Source organism: Schistocerca piceifrons, chromosome 4 (genome assembly GCF_021461385.2).
Source record: "Schistocerca piceifrons isolate TAMUIC-IGC-003096 chromosome 4, iqSchPice1.1, whole genome shotgun sequence".
Classification (NCBI taxonomy): domain Eukaryota; kingdom Metazoa; phylum Arthropoda; class Insecta; order Orthoptera; family Acrididae; genus Schistocerca; species Schistocerca piceifrons.
Window position 1 is genome coordinate 115,614,305 of NC_060141.1, and position 12,419 is coordinate 115,626,723.

Here is a 12,419-nt window from a genome sequence, read left to right on the forward strand (position 1 = left end):
CTGTGCTGGACATAAGTCTTTATTCTGCATGCACCAGTCTTTATTTAAACAATTTGATGCAGTACATCCACCCAGTGTAGTCGCCATGGGGTCCGGTCTCCAGCTGACCTAGTACACAGTACTGCCACCAGAGGGCGCTCTCATCCTTGATGTAATCTAAGATGGCGGCCATGACGTCAGCCAACGACGCAAGTACCGTTATCCAGCATGGCAGGAACAGTGTGTTCGCCACAAGGTTGGGGTCTAGTACACAGTGCCACTGCCAGAGACAACTGTCGTCCATTCTGTGATGTAATCCAAGATGGCGGTCTGGTGGTGGAGAGGAAGGATCTCATAACAGGAAATTCAAGGGTATATTGTTTATTTATAAAAAAAATCAGTTTGTGGGGGTTGGATATCTGTTGCTCATCATTGTCAGCTATTTGGAAACATGTATGTCTAGTAAGAAGTAATTTCACAGAGCAAACATGTTACATTACCTCATGTTCGGCACTATACTTGTAGTGTCTTAACCTAATGTTTGGCCCTTTGTTGGCACATAACCTATTGTTCTGATAAGTGGTTCTCCCTGTCACCTCCATTTCCTTAAACTATTCTACCACCTTTGAAACCAAATTAAGTAATTAGTTGTGCCCTCCCACCATTTTCTGGTACACTTTTCGAATTTCACATGCTTTTGAATGCCATTTCTGGCGCATTCTTCTCTGTTACCCACCCCCTTAAACTTTTGTATTGCGTTTTACATAAAAATTATGCAAATTACCCTAGTGTTCTGCACTTCACATGCTGTTCTGCTCCATGTCGCTCCATGTTACCCACTCACGCCCCCCCACCCCCCTTAACTATTGTATTGTTAACACCATGTTGATACAAAAAATTTATGCAAAATAATTAAATCGATATTTTTCATATGTATGCGGTAGTTTTTTTAACTCGCAGCATCATATTTGTCAGTGAAATCGATGGAATACAGTTTAAACAAAAGATCGCTAATATAAAACAGATCCTGCCACTGGACACCACTGCCCTCAGCCCCGACCCCACTCCAGCTGCGGCCGCCACAGCATCGCTCTGGCATCCATGGACCGCCTTCCCTCAGGCTAGCGGGTTAGGGCTGCAGCAACCAGGCTGTTCGCAGCGACCTGACTCCGCAGTGTCTCCTCCGCCATCACGTCCTTGCACCACAGAACTTCAAGGCGTGCTCACATTGATCCCATATGCAAAACACCTTAGGGCAGCATGTGCGTTTACCATTGCTGACGCTATACCTATGGACACTGACGTCACAGACCGTACTATAGAAATCTGTCCCAGAATAGCACAGGCTGTGTTCCCCCTAGCAATCCTAACGGAACATACAGAACATACGAGGTGAGTCCAGCCGTGTGTACCTGCTCCAGTGTGACTGACACCTCGTCGCAAAACGTCCGTGTGACGACTCACCATCTAAAAGGTTCTCAATGTTATTTTGATGTCACATGGATATGTAAAATGCGAACCGAGTCAACCTCTCTGAATAGTGTCCCAGAAATAGATAACGCTCGCTTTCTTGATGTCTCAGCTTAAACGCAACGGAAATTCTTGCCCTAACATAACTTGTTTACGAAAATAGCGCGGAATAATGCTGAATGTATTCTTCCTCGAGGTCCTAACGTGGCACCCCGTCCATCATGCGTTACCCTTCCTACTTTCAACATACACAAATGTTCTCACTGCTAAAAGCCTGTGCACGCTTGTGAAAATGCTGTTAATCATAAAAGCATTCTTGTTGTTTGGAAAGAGAGCACAGATGCATGGCGATTCAGAACAATTATGCAAACAGAATTCGAAGCACTGTCATACAGCAGAGAAAAAAATGACTGGAATATTCGGTATCCTATAGCCACAGTGGCAGTGGCAGATGAATGACAGCATCCCCGCCAGAGATGGATAGTCTGCTTCATCATGTCTTTGAACACCTGCTTTAACAGAACTTTCTGCACATACCTTGCCCCCCCATCTTGTTCGAATTAGTATGTACATGCTCGTACGTCCTGGCACAAAGGATGTGTTGTTAATGAATAGAGCATTATGATTGTATTTTGTACAGATCACCATATTGCACTGGCAATTAAAACATGCAATGTGCCCTACTTATTGTCAAATATGGAAAAACTCTTATTCAATTACACTGCTCTTCCACTGAGGACAGAAGCTTGAATATTAGAGTGTGAAACCAATCTCCAACCCAGAAATATATCACCACGTACTGTCTCGATGTAGTAAACATACAAAATCGCCCCTTTTACATCATCGTACATATAGCACGAAGACAGACAGAATCATATACACTCCTTGCAGCTCCAGATATACCCCTGCAAGGTAGGCGGTCATCCATCCCTGGCAGGTGACCAGAGAACCCTCAGCAGCCCAAAGTCACTCTCAGAATTGTTCTAAAAACTCGGGCCATTCCCCCCCCCCCCCCCCCCGGCACAAATGCGTTACTGTTTCTGGTCCAGACATGCTTCCCTGTGTACTTGTTTTTCTACACCCATCTACAGACTCTGGGATTACAAGAACAAATAAATTTACACATGGTTCGCACTCAGAAGTATCCTACCGATCACTTGTGCAACATAATTCCCAAGACATAAACTGGAAATTATTTATATAGGAACCCAATACTTTAGCTATGTGGGGTGTACTGTAAACCACTGACTAACTAGAATCTTATCCCATGTGTGAAGATATTTACTTGGAAACTCGAAAAAAAGAATAGAGAGAACTTATATTTCCACTCACGAATACCAATGTCCGTGATGTAGCAGATTCCAAATCATCCCTATAATTTGCGAGGTCAACTAAGGTGTTTCTCATGTCTAGAGAACCGGCAAATGTGTCTTCCACATGCTAGATACACACACCACAATCGATCTTCTCTCCTAAATAAAGGCGCGAAATGTGCAGAAGCAGTCAACCAAACAATTTACATGGAAGGGAATAATAGTCCAGCGCAAGTGCACCTCCATACTCAATCTTCTCAAATTTCATTGTGATCACAAGAGCTAACCAACACATACTAAGGATTAATTCACTATTCAGTCGTCCGGAGGACAACGTGGTTAATTCATCCACATTCCTACACTCCAACAGGCCTCTCCAGTCTGACATCTCTTACCGTTAGTGGGAAATGTGAATCATTCATGCACTGGTCACCTATGCTGCATGCATAGGCAGAATCATCATCCTAAGAAACCACTCTCATATATATTTTATGGTTGTACTTACAACTAAATGTTAGGACTGCGGTCTCAATTGAATGGCATTCGACAATGAGCGAAGGATCGGAAATACACCCTACTGAGGGCAGTGGCTCTGGAAATAGAAATATCTGTACCATTGTTATCACTTTACTACTACCACTAAGTATAGTACTTGACCAATAATTGATTCCAGATGATACAAAATAATACTGAGAGAAAATCAGCGATGGGTGGACATGTCTCATAAGTTTTTCTTGTGAGTGTTACCACTCTGTCTTAGAAAGAGAGGTGTAATCAGCCAGATGTTAAAAAACCCTATCGCAACAACTACTGTATGTTACCGTCACAAGTGGTTTTGGTTCTACAGGTGCACACAAGTATCCATGTTAAAAGCTATACTGGCTTTATAAATCGAGGTATGGCATTACCTCTGAATGAATTGGTTTCTGCAGACAAATGCCGAGACATTGATCGTAGGAGTGTGTATTATCACACCAGCAGTTCGGTTACACATAGCCCATGATGCAGCCTCATAATAAAATTATCGAATTTTGAAAGTGATTTGGCTAAGGAGCGTGGTATGAAATAGATATTTGCAGCCCTCTCACGCCGCCGCCACTAGATATTTCTCCAGTATTTGTAAAGCATCCTGTCTCGACGCCATATCATATTTCTGGCACTCCCACATCTCCCAGATGACTTAGGTTAGTGGAGGTAACCGAAGTGACCTATCTTCCCGTCATTTTCTTAAGTTAGTTGAGGTTGCATTGTCCTGATGGAATTTGAACTTCCCACCACGGGGGTGCAGCACTTTTTCACCAGAGGTTAGTTAATTGTTCAATTTAAATAAGTAGTCAGTCAAATTGATAAGATTGAGAGAGGGCCTATTCCGTTGGTGGAGGGGGTGGATGGAACAATAGGCTTAGTGCCTGTCAATCAAAAGGAAATGGTGGTGACATGGAAAAGCACGACCTGTAGTAGCTAGGGGTGGGGGTTTCCTGAGGGGGGAGGGGAGTGGGAGAGGGTGAGGGAACAATAGGTTAAGTGCTGTGACATGGAAAACCGGTTAACAGAACAATAGGTTAAGGAGCTGACAATCAAAGGAGAACAATAGGTTTGTCCCTGAGTGCATACCTGCCCCTGATGTAGGCAACCTGCACGAACAAAATGCACTGGGTTCCTTGCTGTCCAACTACTCCTGGGCTCTCAAAGACCCAAAAAAGTGAGACAGGCGAAACGCAAAGTGAAGAGCATGATCATCGTTCTATTTGATCCCAAGGGAATTGTGCACAAAGAATTCGTCCCACCCAACCAAACAGTGAATTCCGCATACTACTGTGACGTTTTGCGATGGCTCCGTGAAAACGTGCAGCGACGACGGCCCGAACTTTGGCATCAAGGTAACTGGCTACTGGTTCACGACAACGCGCCCAATTACTCGTCCTTGCTCACCAGGACCTTTTTGGCAAAAAACAACATGGTGGTTGTACCTCACTGACCGTACTCGCCACATTTGACAGTTTGCGACTTCGCGCTAATTCCAAAACTAAATCTCAAGTTGAAAGGCCGTCGGTTCGACACTCTAGAGAGGATTCAAGAAGCATCACTGGCGGTGATAAACACCCTCAAAGAACAGGACTTCCAGGAAACGTTTGACCAGTGGCAGAAGTGCTGGGACCGGTGAGTACGTGTTGATGGGAACTACTTTGAGGGTGATGGTGACCATTAGTCCAAAGGTAAGGTTTTCAACTGATGTTCCAGCAGGGTCTGAGTATTTACTGATCGCTCAGAGTGAGCAGCAGGTGGAAATAACACATTTGCCGAGTATGTTTCGTTGTCCCAAGCGCCAGATTGAATAAGTTTTGTTACTTAGTAGTCCTAGTGGTGAAAGTCTGCATGATTTGGTTCTATTTCCTAGGACATAATACTGTCGGCGAAACACTAGTGCTCGACTCCATCCAGGTGTCCTAAGATGCAACTTGCAAGGCTGTGACGTCACACTTCCGCTAATTGTGTGCTGCAGTCCAAGCTGCATCCTGTCAGCACCTGAATTGCGCTGCAGCCGTTGTAACCTTGAAGACACACACGCTCGACGCGGTTGCGCGGAAGCAGGCGTTACACACAAAGCTAAAGGTAGGACGGTGGAACAGATATACCTGTTTTAAATGGCACAACAGGCGGTTCCAAGTACCCAACGCATTATTACACAGGGAACTGTGGGTAAGAAAGATCACAGCCGAACAAATGATGGCTTATTCGCACTGAAACGTAACAGAGGAAACCCCTTGTGCGATTTCTTGCCTTCCAAATTTCTTCGTGTGGCGCCCTAAGCACTTGGGATAAAAATTATACACGTAGCAGAGGATGCTAACGGTCGGAAATGAGTATTTCACGCAATGCAAGATCTTGAATAAACAATTAGTGTAATGTATGTGCTGATAGACTGCTAATAATTCTGCCTCCCGCCCGTTGGAAACACTCTCTTAAAGAACGACACACAATAACACGCGATGTGTCCGCGGTCTACTGGGAATTACTGGTTGTGTGAGTCGGGACATTAGTTCTTAGAGGAACTTGCAGGAATTTATTTAACGTATGATGGAGTGGGATGTAATACTCGTAAACTTCAGTTAATGTGTAGAGAGAAATTCGGCGACAGGAAGAAATTTGTCGCATAGGATAGAAACTTATGCGAAACTGCGTCGTTGAAGACACAGACGTTCTGGACTGAGAACTGTTCACACAGTATAATTTGAGAAGGTAGGACTGGATAGAGAGAGAGAGAGAGAAATTAGTTAATAGGCACCCGTCAAAATGCCCATGAAATGCACATTTCGAAGAACATAGCGACGAGACTGCATTTGCACCCGTATTCACCCATGCCATAAACGTGGAGAAGCAACGGGATCAAACGATTTTGAAACTGAGATTAATTCTGACTACAGATTACCCAGTGCAGTTCGGTGGAGGCAGCTCCGTGGCAACGACAGTCCTTGGGAGATGCACTGGACACTCAGCAGACAAGGCGGCAGTGGCAGAACATTGCAAAGACAACGGCCACTCTGCGAAGTGGAGATTTTTGGTTCTACTTCACCGTTTTGGAATTGAGTGTTGAAGGAAACCGTGGAGTTTCGGTTAGTAGAATGCGATAGTGGTTTCAACTAGGACAAGGCATGGAATCTTGCCCTTGCTATAACTGAATCACTGAGACGTCTACACCATGCAGCTGCCAGGGAAGAGACATCGACAAAGGATTCGACCAGTTACGCGCTTTCTGCAACTGCCAAAAGGCGAATGCACCTGCAAGATCTGTAGACGAGCATCTGTGGCGTTGACCCGCAAGTGCAGTTACCCCATGGTGGAATGTATAACCCGTCCCATACACACCCATCCAGGTGCTACAGAATGCCGACGACACCGCCTTCCTTGCTCATCACTCAGTCCTCCAAGCTTCTCTCGAGATCCATCTCAGTATACTTACCAGCTGGTGTTACCTCTGTTACCTGTCAAAATCCAGGCAATGGTACGAGGATCTATTTCCCGTCGCTTTCGTCTCGTTAAACTCGCTCTTGGCATTCATAACCATTCCATCCAGGTTACTGACACATTAGAAGACAGGCTGACCTACGGGAAACGGATGGTTTTCAGATGAACAGTAATATGTTGATTTTTAAGAAAATACTTTTATTTATTCAAAAACGTCTTTATTTACATGATTATTTACGAAATACACTCGAAGACAGAAAGAAAAAAAAACGAACCACTAAGGAGTTATCTAAATGGGACGGAGATCGGTGGATGTGATGCACATGTGCAGACAAACATATGATTACAATTCCAGAAAATATTGGATGATTAATTCAAGACAAAGACCTTCGCAAATTCAGCAAATTAATACCGTGCTGGTCCACCTTTGGCCCTTATGCAATAAATTATTGGGCTCGATATTGACTGATCGAGTTGCTGGACGTCCTCTAGAAGGATAACGTGCCAGATCTGTCCAATTGGCGCGTTATATCGTCAAAAGCCTGAGATGGTTGGAAGTCCCTGCCCATAATGCTCCAGACGTTCTCAGTTACGCAGAGATCCATCTACCTGGCTGGTCAAAGTAGGGGTTGTCAAGTACGGAGATAAGCAGTAGAAACTCTCACCATGTGCGGGCGGGCATTACCTTGCTGAAATGTAAGTAAAGGATCGGTCGCCATGAAAGACAACAAAACGGGACATAGAATATCGTAGATGCACCACTGTGCTTGAGTGTGCCGGGAATGACAATCAAAGGGCCCTGCTGTGCTACGCGGGATTAGCCGAGCGGTCTTAGGCGCTGCAGTCATGGACTGTGCGGCTGGTCCCGGCGGAGGTTTGAGTCCTCCCTCGGGCATGGGTGTGTGTGTTTGTCCTTAGGATAATTTAGGTTAAGTAGTGTGTAAGCTTAGGGACTGATGACCTTAGCAGTTAAGTCCCATAAGATTTCACACACATTTGAATATTTTTGGTCCTGGTGTGAAAGAAATGTCCCTCAGACCATCACTCCTGGTTGTAGGACCATATGGTGGGCGACAGTCATGTTGGTATCGCACCACTGTCCGGGGTGTCTCCAGACACGTCTTCGGCCTGGAATCTCATGGACTGAGTAGAATTGTCTTCAATGATGAGTCCTGCTTGGAAAGTATCTCAAGACACCCCGGACAGCGGTGGGAAACCAAACTCATTGTCCTCCATCACCAGTACTGATGGTCCCAGGTGCCATTTCTATTTCTTTTCGTAGCAACATCCATTTTATTGTCATCCGTGACAACGTTACAGCGCAGCGGTACGACGACGATATTCTACGCCTCGTTTCCCTGGGCTTACATTTCGGCAAGATAATGTCCGCCTGCACTCGGTGAGAGTTTCTACTGCTCGTCTTCATCCTTGCCAAACCCTACCTTGGGGAAGCAAGTTCGCCGGATCTTCCCTGTTTATTTTTATTTATTTATTTATTGTTCCGTGGGACCAAATTAAGAGAAGTCTCCATGGTCATGGAACGAGTCAATATATGAAATTATAACACGATAGTAGAAACAGATAAAATGAAATATAAGAAACATATTCAGGCGACAAGTCATAAGTTTAAATAAAGAAAATAAACCATGTAACACTGGATTTTGCTTAATTTTTCAGCTCTTCCAGGAGCTCCTCGACAGAATAGAAGGAGTGAGGCATGAGGAATCTCTTCAGTTTAGACGTAAAAGTGTTTGGGCTACTGCTAAGATTTTTGAGTTCTTGTGGTAGCTTACTGAAAATGGATGCAGCAGCATACTGCACTCCTTTCTGCGCAAGAGTCAAGGAAGTGCATTCAACATGCAGATATGATTTGTGCCTAATATTAACTGAGTGAAAGCTGATAACTCTTGGGAACAAGCTAATATTGCTAACAACAAACGATATTAAAGAAAATATATATTGTGAGGGCAATGTCAGAATTTCCAGACTATTGAATAGGGGTCGACAAAAGGTTCCCGAACTTACACCACATATAGCTCGAACAGCCCGTTTTTGAGCCGAAAATACCCTTTTTGAATCAGAAGAATTGCCCCAAAAAATAATATCATACGGCATAAGCGTATGAAAATATGCGAAGTAGACTACTTTTTGTGTTGAACTGTCACTTATTTCAGATACTGTTCTAATGGTAAATAAAGCAGCATTTAGTTTCTGAACAAGATCCTGAACATGGGCTTTCCACAACAGCTTACTATCTATCCGAACGCCTAGGAACTTGAGCTGTTCCGTCTCGCTTATAATGTGCCCATTCTGTCTGATCAAAATATCGGTTTTTGTTGAACTGTGAGTTAAAAACTATAAAAACTGAGTCTTACTGTGATTTAGCATCAAATTATTTTCCACAAGCCACGAACTTAATTCATGAACTACATTATTTGATACTGTTTCAATATTACACACAAGATCCTTCACTACCAAGCTGGTGTCATCAGCAAACAGAAATAGTTTTGAATCACCTGTAATACTAGAAGGCATATAATTTATATAAATAAGAAACAGCAGTGGCCCCAGCACCGACCCTTGGAAAACGGCCCACTTAACAGTGCCCCATTCGGACTGAACATCACTACCACTCTCAATATTACGGAGAATACCTTCTGCTTTCTGTTCTTAAAGTAAGAGGCGAGCCAATTGTAAGCTACTCCCCTTACTCCATAATGGTCCAACTTCTGCAGTAAAATTTTGTGGTCAATACAGTCAAAAGCCTTCGTTAAATCAAAGAAAACACCTAGCGTTCGCAACCTTTTATTTATTCCGTCCAAAACCTCACAGAGAAAAGAGAAGATAGCATTTTCAGTTATTAAACCATTTCTATAACCAAACTGGACATTTGACAGCCTTGTATATACAACCTTCTCGATAACTTTAGCAAACACCGATATCATAGAAATAGGTCTAAAATTGTCAACATTGTCCCTGTCTCCCTTTTTATAAAATGGCTTCACTACCGAGTACTTTAATCGGTCAGGAAACCGACCACTCCTAAAGGAAAAGTTACAGATATGGCTAAGTACTGGGCTAACATACATAGAACAATACTTCAGTATTTTGCTAGATACCCCGTCATATCCATGAGAGTTCTTGGTCTTTAGTGATTTTATTATTAACTCAATCTCCCTCTTGTCAGTATCATGGAGGAGCATTTCAGGTAACAGTCTCGGAACACTTTTTTCTAAGAGCGCTATATGATTCCCTGTTGGGACTAGGTTTCTATTTAGTTCACCTGCTATATTCAGAAAGTGATTATTAAATACTGTACATATATGCGACTTATCAGTAACACGGATATTCCCACTACGCACTGATTCTATATCCTCGACCTGTCTCTGCAGACCAGCCACTTCCTTTACTACTGACCATATGGTTTTAATTTTATCCTGAGACTTAGCTATTCTATCTGCATACCACGTACTTTTTGCCTTCCTAATAACATTTTTAAGCACCTTACAATACTTTTTGTAATGGGCTGCTGCATTTAGGTTTTGACTGTTTCTAACGTTTTGATATAATTGCCACTTTATTCTACAAGATATTCTTATCCCTCTAGTCAGCCACCCAGGCTGCCTGTTTGTGCTAGTACCATGTTTCGAACGTTCTTACGGAAAGCAACTTTCAAAGAGCACGAGAAAAGTCTTGAGGAAAGCATTATATTTATCGTCTACTGTATCAGCACTATAAACATCTTGCCACTCTTGTTCCTTGATAAGGTTTACAAAGGTCTCTACAGCAACTGGATGAGCTTTCCTAACAGTTGATAACTATATTTAACATAGTATGAAAGCTTTCACGACCGGATGACATATCTTCTGGTAAACCTTCCGGGATGTAAGGTCGTGGTCCATGAAACTCTTCAGCTCCTAACGTTTCGTCCAGAGCTGCGCTGGACATCTTCAGAGGGGGTTTTCTCCTCCGGTGAGTCTTGCCGACTGACGGGTCGGACGTCTGAGAGCGACTTATATATCGTAGAAAGTTACACGTGGGCACATCACGTGTAACTCTGGTCACGCCCACTTTCTACGATATATAAGTCGCTCTCAGACGTCCGACCCGTCAGTCGGCAAGACTCACCGGTGGAGAAAACCCCTCTGAAGATGTCCAGCGCAGCTCTGGACGAAACGTTAGGAGCTGAAGAGTTTCATGGACCACGACCTTACATCCCGGAAAGTTTACCAGAAGATATATTTAACATGTTTTGCAGCACAAAAATCTTTTAGAGTTAAAATTTGTGCCTCATGATCTGAAAGGCCATTCACGTTTTTGCTAACGGAATGCCCTTCTCGTAATGAGGAATGAACAAAAATGTTGTCTATGGTTGTTCCACTGTCCCTTGCACTCTCGTTGGAAAGAATACGGTTTGCATAAGATTATATGAATTAAGGAGGTCTACCAGCATCCTTTTCCTTGCACAATCACTTATACAATTAATATTGAAGTCACCACATATAACTAACTTTTTGTATTTCCTATAAAGTGAACCAAGAACCTCCTCTAGATTTAGCAAAAACGTGAAATCGGAGTCTGGGGATCTATAAATAACAACAGTTAGAAGTTTAGCTCCACTAAATTTAACAACACCTGCACAACATTCAAACACCCTTTCAGTGCAGTACTTTGAAACATCAATTGACTCAAATGGGATGCCGTTTTTCACATACATGGCTACTACCCCACACCGCAAAGAGCTCCTAGAAAAGCTGCCAGCCAACCTGTATCCTGGTAAAGGTAGCCTCTGAATTATCTCCTTATTTAAGAAGTGTTCAGATATACCAATAATTTTCAGAGTCAACATCTATAAGCAGTCCACTAACTTTACCTCTAATACCTTGTATATTTTGATGAAATATACTAATTCCCTCATCACTCGGATACCTAAGCTTTGTCGAAAGTGGTTCCTTTGTTAGAGAGACTTCCCTTAAGCAGGAATACCTATCAGCTGACTTCAATCTAAAAAAGATGCAGCTCTAACACCCACTACTACAGGAATTTTTCCATGAGTGATCCCACCACCCCCGCCTATGCTGTCACCTATAAGCTTTGCCAACCTCCCCTTCCCATACCTGTTGAGATGCAGGCCATGTCTACTGAAACCCGTCCTGCTGATAGACTCGACCGACACCACTGAAATGTGACACATACCTTCTGCCATTAGCTCACTCCCAAGTCTCATGTTATTACGCCTGACGGCTGTATTAAGATGAGGCCGATCGTGGCGCTGAAACAGTTCCACGAAATGCACATTCGTGTTGCCAGTCTGAGTGGCTATCTTTTCCAGGTCACCATCTATGTCATACCCTATCAATACGATTACCAGCCCCACCCACAATCACTACCTGATCCTCTTTAGTAAAATCCCTACATAGCCCCCCTATGTTAACAGTCACCTGAGCCAATCCTGCATTAGGCTTCACAATGCTGGTGACCTGGTACTCACTCCCTAACACTTCCTGCAACTGCTGGCCTACACCTCTGCCATGAGAACTACCTAACAGCAGAACCTTCTTCTTTCTCTTAGACTTTGCAACTGTCCTAGCCACCGTAACTGCTGAGGTCTGCTGCACACTTCCTACATCTACAGCTACTAGAGATTCCTCTCCACTAGACTCTGACAGTTGGTCATATCTATTGCAAACA